This window comes from Dipteris shenzhenensis, chromosome 10, assembly GCF_047967505.1.
Source record: "Dipteris shenzhenensis isolate YYH24624 ecotype China chromosome 10, Dip_SZ_1.0, whole genome shotgun sequence".
Lineage (NCBI taxonomy): Eukaryota > Viridiplantae > Streptophyta > Polypodiopsida > Gleicheniales > Dipteridaceae > Dipteris > Dipteris shenzhenensis.
In genome coordinates this window covers 11,797,571-11,808,807 of record NC_141605.1, presented here as the reverse complement: position 1 = coordinate 11,808,807, position 11,237 = coordinate 11,797,571, and positions in this window count along the sequence as shown.

Here is an 11,237-nt window from a genome sequence, read left to right as displayed (position 1 = left end):
CATGTAAGAGGTGCCTACATATGGACCTCACCTTTCTTCATTCCATAAGCAAGCAAGCATTCTCATTTCGTGTTCAGCTTCATGCTTTCCTTTCAGTTCTTCAACATGGTATCAGAGCACTATGATCCTCCTTGAGCCCATTTATGCCATGTCATCATCTTCTTCCTCTGCATCTTCTTCATCTTCACCATTTCTTCCCCAAACTTGTGAGAGCTTGTTCTCCCTTGTCTTTTTGCCATTCTCCAAGTCCTTTGAGCTATAGACTCCTCATGTATGGGCAAACTTCCACGTCAGAGGAATTAGAGAATGCTGCCCATGAAACCGTGCAACAGTCATCTTCCTCCTAATGCCTTTTCTTGTAATGCGACTTGCTGGGGCAGCCATTCCAAAATTCCTCTAAGCCAAGCTTGCACAACAACATGAGCTAGCCCTTGTCTAGATTTGAAGGGAAATGGTCCACCAGGGAGGGAGAAACAGCAAAAAAACCAGTCGACTTTCAAGCTACTGACTATGGCGACGTGATGTGGCATTTCGCTTCTCCTCCTCACTTGCTCTTCTCTGGTATACCAGCTTTGTTTCTACCTAGAAAGCCCTCTTTTCTTTGCTTTGAAGAGTGAGATACAAGCCCTCCAAGTTCAAGCCTCTGTTTTGGATAGTTTTGACAATGTTGTGAGTTTGATGCTACATTAGATGTTACTTTAGCATTTATGATGTTTTAAAGTGTTGAATAGCATCAATACAACTGTGGCTACAAGTTTCCTTTATATTGCTATACTTGGATTTGCTTGGAATACTTTCATTTAGCCAACTCTATGAAGCATGCAAGTTGAAGCATCATTTCCATTATGATTTGTAGTATGGAATTTGGTTACAAGTCTTTGCTACTCTAAATGCTTGTACTTTGAAGCTCTTCAACTCTTTCTAGCCTTGTAAGAGAGTAGACATTGCCCAATTCGGGTTAGACCCTCTCATGGCTACCTTCTTGAATATGGATAAGTTCAATGGTAAAGGCTTTCACACATGGCAGATGAAGGTTAAGTTTGCATTGATGAGGGAAAACCTCTGGGGGCTTGTCAAACCTGCTTCAACTTCTTCAACAGCCTCTAATGCTGGAGAATCCTCAGCTCCTACATGCTTGGCACGAGATCCTACTAGAGAGGACAAAGCCTATGGCATCATTGCTCTTGGCTTAGGAGATGACTATATTCATCACATTTTTGATTTGGAGTCTCCTTCTGAAGCTTGGCAGAAGCTTGATATTATTTTTGGTGCTAGCTCTCACATCTCAAAATTGTCACTTAAGATTTCTTTCTTTGAATTGAAGATGGCTAGTGGCACTCCTTTGGCTTCCCATGTCAATCATATGCGGAGTATCATGACTCAACTTGCTTCTATCAACTCTCCAATCACTACAGATGATGTAATGGTAGTGTTGCTCAAAAGTATGCCTGAAGATTATGATCATGTTGTTACCACTTTGAAAAATCTTCCTAATCCTACACTTGTTCTTATTACTGCTCTTCAAGAAGAAGAATGGCACATGGAACTCCAGAGAGGCAATGACACAGCCTATGCCATAAAAACTCAAAAGGGCACGTTTTCACCTTGCAAACATTGTGGGAAGACTAATCAACTCTCAAAAGATTACTTCAAGATCAATCCTTGCAAACATTGTGGCAAAAACAATCACCATGAAAAGTATTGTAAGGCCAAAAAGGAAGCAACTACAAAGCCAGAAACTGCCAATATACTTTCAGTTGATGTGCCTCTACTAGATGAGTCATCCTATGAAGATTATGCTTTTTGAACCATCTCCATATATTCTGCAGATCTCTCTTTTTATGTTAAGTCAAGGTACTCAGCCTGGATAGTCCTCCAAAATGAATGAAATAAACTTTTGTGTGTTTTGTAAACACCTCTGGTCACCATATGATGTAGGCCATGTGTATGTGTTTTGCTCCATGGTACCTCCTGCAGACATTGTGTGCATGTACATGCAGGGGAGATAACCATTGGAAAGTCTTATGTATCCCTTTTGTTTACTTCAAACCCTTGGGAACCCCTTGCTAGCATGAGAACCTAGCCATAGATTTATCCTTGACCACCATGAGATGGCATGAGAAACTATGAGACTAGATGTATTCTTGACATAGCCTGAGGCATTCCCTTGAGGGGGGGTATGATGGGATATCTCAAGGTGTATGCCCCAGGCACACCTTGGTTTCTATGTGTGTGTGCTAGAGGCACAGTTAGGTGCCCATAAGCACTGTTAGGTGGTGGTAGATGCCACATAGGATGATTGAGAGGATCTAGGAGATGATTGTGGAGCTTGGTGGCTCATGTAAGAGGTGCCTACATATGGACCTCACCTTTCTTCATTCCATAAGCAAGCAAGCATTCTCATTTCGTGTTTAGCTTCATGCTTTCCTTTCAGTTCTTCAACATTCCCTCCCCCCTCCTCCATTTCCAACACCCCCCCCTCCCATCTCCACCCCCACCTTTCCCCCGCCTCACTCTCCACCACCCCCTCCACCACTCCCCCACCCCCTTCCATCTCCACCAACCCTTCCCCCCCCCCTCCCTCCATTCTCCCCCCCCCCCCCCCCCTCCCATCTCCACCCCCACCCCCCCCATCTCCACCCCCCCCCCTCTCTCTCTCTCTCTCTCTCTCTCTTTCCCTCCCCCTCCCTCTTCTCTCTCTCTCTCTCTCTCTCTCTCTCTTCCCCCCTCTCTCTCTCTCTTTCCCTCCCCCTCCCTCTTCTCTCTCTCTCTCTCTCTCTCTCTCTCTCTCTCTCTCCCCCCTCATCGGCCGCTCCAGTAACTAAACCATCCTAACCTAATAAGAAAGGGCCTTAGCCCTTGCTGCTATGGGAAGCGGCGCTCGTCGGTAGGCGTCACTCACGTGCAATGACTGCCCAGGGTGGCGCAGCAATAGAGCCACCAGTGGCGACACTCGCCCGCCACCTCCTCCTCGCGCCGAGGCACCCCTGCCACCTCCTTCCTATGCCCGCCCGTGCCCTTCACCATCCACCCCCCTGTGCCCTCACCCCATTCCCCCTCCGCCCGCCCGCCCTCACCCCCTTCCCCCTCTACCCGTCCCCCTCCCTTCACTAGCCCCTCTCCCTCTCCACCACCCCCTTGACCCTCTCCCCCCCCCCCCCCCCCCGTTCGCAAACCCCCCCCTCACAGACTCCCGTCGCCGTGCGACCCCCCCCTTGAGTTCTAATATATATATATAGATAAGCCTAACCTACCCGTTAGATTAACCTAGGTTAAGTTAGTAGGACAAGTTAGGTTAGTAGCTTAGGTTAGGTTAGTGTTGCTAGTGGTTAGGTTTGCATTAACTCTAATCAGGTTAGTATACTAACCACTGTTAGTTAGACATAAATATAGGTTAGGTTAAGTCTAACCTAGCTGTTGTTAGGATAGGTTAGCTGTTGTTAGATTAAGTGAAACTTGTTAGGTCGATTAGTTCAACTAGCTGTAGTTAGCTAGATCCACAGTTAGTTTAGGTTCAATTAGGTCACTTACAATTACTGTCCAGTTATAGTAATTGGGCAATTAATGTAATAGGCTAGTTAGACTAACTGTAATTAACTTGGTTCAAACCCCTCAGTTGGACCTAAAGTCCATTCACACCAAACCTTAAGACCAAGGCCCCCCCCCAAACCCCCATGAAAAAGGTCCATTTTTCCCCTTCTTTAACCCCTCGTAACTCATCCATTTGGGACCCAAACTGGACCCTGTTTAAACCAAAATTTCACACACAGAAACATCATGCTATGGGGCATTTTTCCAGCCCATTGCACACCTTTTGGCATCCCTAGCACTCACTCATATGTGCCCTCATGTGGGCCTCGTTTTGCACAAATTCATTCGTATCTTTACGCCATGACCTCTGATTGATGATCCATCTGCACCAGAACATTTCCCTACACACATAGGACAATCTTAGGCACATTATTACCATGATGGCTGCTACACAAACTAACACCACTCTAACCCTCCCAACAAAACTACTTCAACACTCGCACTTGCGGCAGAGACACCCTTTGCAAATCTTGCCCAATCTGCATGCAGCTATGTTCCGGCCAACGCCTGTGACTCCAACGCTCACCAAATCCACATACAAATCCATTGCAACCATCGCCCCCGACAATCCTCTCCCTCGAATCCCCCCCTGAGAGTCAATCACTCCCTTTAACTCCTCCATGCCACAACATGGGTGGATGCCGTCGCGAACAATGATGGGGATATCGACCCCAATGCAGAGGCTGACAATTTCTTTAATCGAAGAAATAATAACACTCAACGCAGGTGCCCTTGGGAAAACTGGAACTTCCCAAATGTAATGGTAGGGGAGATCCAACCCGATTTCTCCAGTATTTTGATGCTGTATCTCGAGCAGGTGGAGATCAATCCCATGAAACCAAGATGGCTTGGTTTCCCATGGCCTTATGATGAAGCATCTGAATGGTACCTAGACCTTCTAGTGGAAGAGCGAGCCACATGGGACCTGCTTCAAACAGAATTCAAAAGATGCTTTCAAACGAAGAGGCTACAAGATAATCCCGCTCTCCAACTAAGCAAGATCGAACAAGGCCATCGAGAAGATGTACGCATGTACTTGGGCAAGATGAAAAGATTAATCACCAAATGTGGCCCACGCCTCGATGCAAAGTACCTCACGGCCTGGTTCATTATAAGACTAAGAAATAAAATTCGAAAGGATATGAAAAAGATTAGCAGCTATGAAACGTTCAGTGCTGCTCATGTGGCAACCATTGACATCGAGGATGGCATGACCGACTCTAACACTAGTAGTGATGATGGCAGATCTAGTGCATGAGATAAGCACTCGAAAAAGAGCAAATCAAAGTCCATTGTCGAAACATCAAATAAAGATCACCTAGAGGCCATGACCATGAAGCTGAAAGAAGACATGATGTAGGCCATGGAACAAAGACTTCACTTGTCTCAGCCCGCCAACTCAGACATATCCACGGCAAGAAAATGACTGGTGTCCACACTGCATGGCCAATCATACAACAAATGAGTGCCTGGTCCTAAGAGCCAGGATCACTGCACAAGCAAATGCACCACCAAGGTTGTGGTGCCATATCTGCATCATCGGTAGCCATGATGAAAATAGCTGCATCTTCAACATGCGCAACAACCCGCCTCGACCTCAACAATACCAAGTGACACCCATGCCAGTGTACAGGCAACCGGCACTTGCACAAGTGCCCCTAGCTCCGAGACTAAATCTTGTTCCTGTTTGGACACAAGTCCCACAACTACTCACGAATCCGAATCCATGACCATATCCAAGAGCACCAAGTCCAGCTCCTCAAACAGTTCCAATACATCAACTACAAGCCGAGGAAAGTACCGAGTGTACTATGTAGAAGGTGCAGAGGGTCTAATACCAGTTTATGCAAATCAAGTATGTCCCAACACATATCAAGCACCAATCAAGTGCTACAGTTGTGAAAATCATCGGATAGCAGAGTGCCCTCATCATGGTAGCCCAACTACTTTCCAACCACTTTGCAAAGATTGTGGGATAGGACATGCTTGTATGGATTGTCCCATGAAAAATAAAGTCCCACATCAAACAGAGGTTAAGCCTGAAGTCCCAATTGGCATCATTGGGGTGGACCATCAAAGTTTGGGTTTGGCAAGTGTAATATCACAACCTGAAAAAGAAAGCACAAGTGCCTCCGCCTCTGCCAACAAGCAATGAGTAGTTGAGCTCATCCACATCAACTCCTGAGCCTCAAATAAAAGAAGCTCCATACCCAAATGCAGAGGTAGAGAAGGCTTGTTTTCAGGCACTTCAACAATGGGTAAAAAAGGAACAAGCTCAATTTGAGGCTAAGAAGCAAGCTCAATTTGAGGCTGAGAAACAAGCTTAAGACCCAATCCATGACTTGGCCCCACAAAGTATTGATAATGTACTTGAGCCTCTGTTCCAACAACAGACTCCACAACATAATGCAATAGCAATGGCACCTAAGCACACCAAACAATGTTTTGCTTCGTTGTATTATATTAGCTACTGTTTCATCTCATAGGTGTCCACAGGTGCATAGACTGGATACAAAAACAATAAGAAGGAAAGGGAGGGCTTTTGCTTGTAAAAGTTGGTGCCAATATTCTAGAGCCTCCTTTGCAAGGCTCACTTAGAGGAGCAACCAATGTAGTGCAGAGAGCAAGAGCATAATTGAAATACAAAGTAGAACCCCATGCCTTGCTTGAAATAGTGGAATCATTTTAGATGCCATAGCCACTTGTGGCCACCTCCAAAGGCTCATGGTTGCCACAACTTGTTCTTGACCTGAACATTGAACACCGTGGTCCATGCATCTAAGGGGCTAATAAGCTAGAAACCTACTATTTTGGCTTGAAATAGTAAATAAGTGATTCACTCTAGCGTGTCTTTTGAGTATACATACAGGCATACTTCCTACTATATGAAAAGGTTCATACAGCAAGGCATCTAAAATGCTGGCCAACAAACCTAGCCCCACTTCTCACCTCTCCTCACTTCAAGGTTGTTTTTAGGGTAACTGGGTCTCTGAGGTTCGTATGCCCTATGAGACTATATCTAGCTCAACCACAATTCTTTTCTTGCTTCTCTCTCCCTTTCCTTTGGGAATGTCTCTTATCTGACCTTTGCAAACCCCCTTATCAATCCTTCTGGTACTATACCATCTTCGGCTTTCAATCTACCCCCTACATTTGCCTCTTCTTTATTTATGCTCTTGCTAATTCATCACATTAACCTTCTTAATTCGTCCAATTCTCCACAGATGTCCTACAATACTCATGGGGCAACTACTTGAGCATTTACTTTTAGTCTTGTTAGTGAAAACTAGGATGGATTAATAAGCAAAGATGAGTTGCTTCGATTCCTATTAAAATCACAATTGAAGACTTCGGATGTCAGCTTGGATATTCTTATAGTCTACTATGTTGCGGGCAACATAGGTGGAGGAACACCTAGACATAGAAGAATTTCAATTTGTATATGCCTCCATTCTAAACACAGGTAATGGGTGCAGGGAAGAACGCCATACTCGAGCTGGAGGCCTTTAGAATATTTGCACCATAGATTCACATCTAAACTTCAATCTCGTCGTAGGGTAAGTGTTAAGGGTTAAGCACATCAGTCTCATCGTAATGGTAAGTGTTAAGCACATCAATGGTACCAGATTGACCTACCTCCCAAATGGTCAAGCAAAGACCTTCATGTGCCCTTCTCATTTGCCCTTCTCAATGGCACCCTTGTCTCAGCTGCATCGTTTTGATTCCTTGTCATGAGAATTTGAGTTTTCAATCTATATGGTAGAATTGTGGATAGACATGGCACCGAGACCCCATTTCCTTCTGAGAGCTAATCAGTTTAGAGTGACATATTTCAACAATGCCAATAGGCCTAAATGTGGCAAGAATGAAAAACAAAGAAAGAGAAGCAACAAGAAATGTATAGAAGAATCGATGTATCGAGAAGCTTGGATATCGACTGAGGGATCAACGTACCTAGAAGAAATGGATAGAAGAGTCAAAGTGCCAAAGACTTGCAAGCCTAGAAGCCGATTCCCAAAGACTACCAAGTAGTATGGAGCCTAGAGTCCATGATGGGAGAAGTGGTGGCTAAAACCACTCAGTTCCAAGCTCGATTAGAAAGAAGCTAAGATGGAAATAGCCACCAGTCCATGTGCTAAGCCCCTAACTACATTGTAGCCTTAAACAAGACAACAAAGATGTTTATGCCTCAAAATCCACCTAATCTAGAACTTGCAAGACCTCCTTGAACACCAAATACATCTCAGCATAAAACTCGCCCAAGGAGATAAATCGAAGAAACTTCCGTCCCTCCAAAACCCTTACGAAAACATCTACCCCTTGGAGGGGCAGGCCAAAAGGTTTTAAAAGAAGAACGAAACTTTTGGAATTGTGTGTGTGTGTGTGTGTGTGTGTGTGTGTGTGTGTGTGTGTGAGAGAGAGAGAGAGAGAGAGAGAGAAGTGGGCGAGAAATCTCTTTGACCTTGAAATCAACCAAACCTGAGAGAGACACATGCATTTACATAACTTCTTTGTGAAGCACCGTCCATGGAAATCTAACGTCGAGGAGAGCAATTCAAGTCTCTTGGGCCTACACTACTTCCTCCTTGGAAGATACATGATCGCCTAGTATCAACTGTTTGCACATGTTGCTCAGTTTCCTTAGTAAAGGTTGCCGGTCATCCTCAGCAATATCCTTGCTGCCGCCTTCCCTGTTGTTTGCATCCCACACAAAGGTTCCTATGGCTGTCTTCCTCTTGCTGTCGAGGCTTTGATTGGCCGTCGGCAATCCATACTCTTCAAGCAACCGATCCAATACTTCCTCCGGCATCAACTCGTAATCTTCTCTTTTGTATCTTGGGTAATGCAGTGGAACCTGGAATTCACGACCTCCCGCCTTCCCGTCCATAGCCGCTGCAGCGTCTTTCTCCACAAGCGCAGTGTCCAGCTGTTGCTTCATGGTGCTGAGCTGCTCGATGATGTGCTGCTCCATCTTTTGCTGATGGTAGCTTACTTCGGCTAGAAGCTCCTTCACAGATCTCACCTCCTCATCCAGCTGCAAAAGCTTTCCGTCCGGGAAACTTGTCACTACGTCGGCCATATGAGAACCTAGCTCTGAGGCTGTTTTCCTCGCAGGATATCGGTGTAGAGGACGAAAAGGCTAGAGCCTGTGAAAGAACGAGCGGGTGGATTTATACAAACATTGTATCTGGTTTATTTCAGCTGGTGCATGCAAACAAGCACAACATAGGGATATCCGTCAAACCTCGTCGTGGTGTATCGAAGGGGAGGCGGCAGGCAGTTTTTGTGGGCTCAGAAAGGTGGATGTGATCGCCATATCTCCAAACTTGGTGTCGCACTCGCAATCATAAGGGAGCCTTGTGGCTGTGGTCTTTGGAGCCTTGTGGCTGTGGTCTTTGAGAGTGCTGCCCACGTAAACTCACAACGGAATTCACGCTCCATATACATGTATCCAAACCTCAACCTTCAAAGGATAAGAGCTAGCCATAAAGAAACAAAAGCCTTGTTTTTACTAAATGCACGTCATAATCTATGTATTATACAAATTGCCTATCCAAATTTCAAAGGTTTAAGAAGTAAACACAAAAGAGTCATTCTCTTGGGTTCACTTAATATCATTGAGCTTGGTTAGAGTGCTCCAAGATAATCTCATTATGCACAAAAGCTATAAGCACACATTAGAATCTTCATTATAGCACTAAATTATTATACCAATATCCACACTCTTAGGGGATAAGACTCTTTATCCAATAACTTAAGAATGTTATCTTATAGTCTATATTAAACAAATTACACTCCCATGTCTTAAATTTTATGGACGCTTGGATAAGATTAGGCAATCCATTGACATGGATTGGATAGGTGCCACCGACCACCAAGAAGCATCCATGTTGCAGTCCTTCTCTTATTTTTAATTGGCCAATTCTCACAACTTTTAAACAATTAGATTTCTAAACGCCCCTTCCAATGTTCTTTGCTTATGTTTGCAAGATATTGTTGAAAGAGGTTCTTCATTGCCCATTTGTACAAAGCTTGAAAGGTTGCTCTTATGGACCAATCCAATGTTGCTAGGTTGATAAATTTTATGCCAATTTAACAAATTCAGTAACTACAACATGTGTACAAGCATGTATAAATCTATGTTCTTTATGCTAGGAGCGTGATATGCTTAACTGTTAGTGGGATAACATTCATTAAGGGTTGATAATCCATGTTATACCCACATTTAATACAAATTTTAAGATCTTATAATTTTAATAAATTTAGTGCACATGTGGTTCTTGGTGTTTTAGCATGGTATTAAGACCTATAAGCGAGTTGTAAGATCCTTCAAAAGTGTATAAGCTTTGACTATGAAGAGTGTTTGAGATTGTAAAAGGTGCCACAAATTAACTACACATAATATCATATGTTCATTGACACTACATATACCACATACATGATTGCTCTCCCATAAGAAGGCTACTAGCATATTAATAGCTCTAGCCTTAAATCCTAATGGTCAAGACGGAGTTTTAGAGGATGTTAAGAGCTCGAGAAATGTACAACTCGAATTATGAGTTTCTTACATTTAAGGAAACATATTGAATAGAGTATAACAAAGACACATGTAACCAAGAAATCTGATGTTAATAATCACCAACCAACCAATAAATGGATTTTAAAGTCTCATGCCATCTTTGAAAGTTGTTGACAAAATAATCTCCTGGCCAATCAAAAAGTAGTCTTCACATTTTACATGTTAAGTAGCATATAGTATGCATCCCCAGGGCTTTCACTATGTAAAACCCCCTAAATCACATGCGTTCAATAGAAGGGGCTTTAAGTACCCCTTATAACTCCACATAAAATAAAACCCCTTCTATTGAATTTATGTGCTAACTTGCATATCGCTTAGGGAACTCCTTGGTATGCATAATTTTTTATCCTTTTTAAGACCATATTGAGCATGTAAATGTGCAAATTTATAATTTGTCTTTTAATTCCATTAGCTTGCAAGCCTCACCACACTAGTCTTGTAAGTACTCTAATGCTAGTCAAACATCAAAACCTTATCCATCCAATATTATTTCTCTTATGGGAAAAAAAAATCATCTAAAATTTGGAAGTTCAACACCATCCAGTAACTATAAAATTAGTCAAATACCTATTATGGACTCCATTATAGTATTTTTATCATTAAGGTAGCATGTGCTAAAATAGCATAATCTTGGTCACTATCAAGACCTAAAAATAAGGAAAATATTTTTATTTGCATACAACTAGTACCCTTTCGATCAACACATAAGCTCATTATCAATAAGTTATCCAAAGCACTATCCTTATGACACTAATGGATAGCAAGAAATACCATTCATGCCATTAGAAACATGTCCCTTGTGAAAGACCATTGACTATTAACAATATTCTCTGTCATAAATGCTTGCTATAAGCCATCCCTCAAGTAAGAAAAGCTCACCTACATACACATGGTTCCTTGCATATTGTTTTGAAACAAATCTTCATTAGTACTATTTTGATTGCATCATTTTCTTATGTTTAATGTGTCTTTAATTCAAAATCGTTTGATTCTCTTAATGAGACATGATAGTGGAACCATCCAGATTGTTTTGAAATTGCTACACTTTAAATCATGTTTTTGTGTG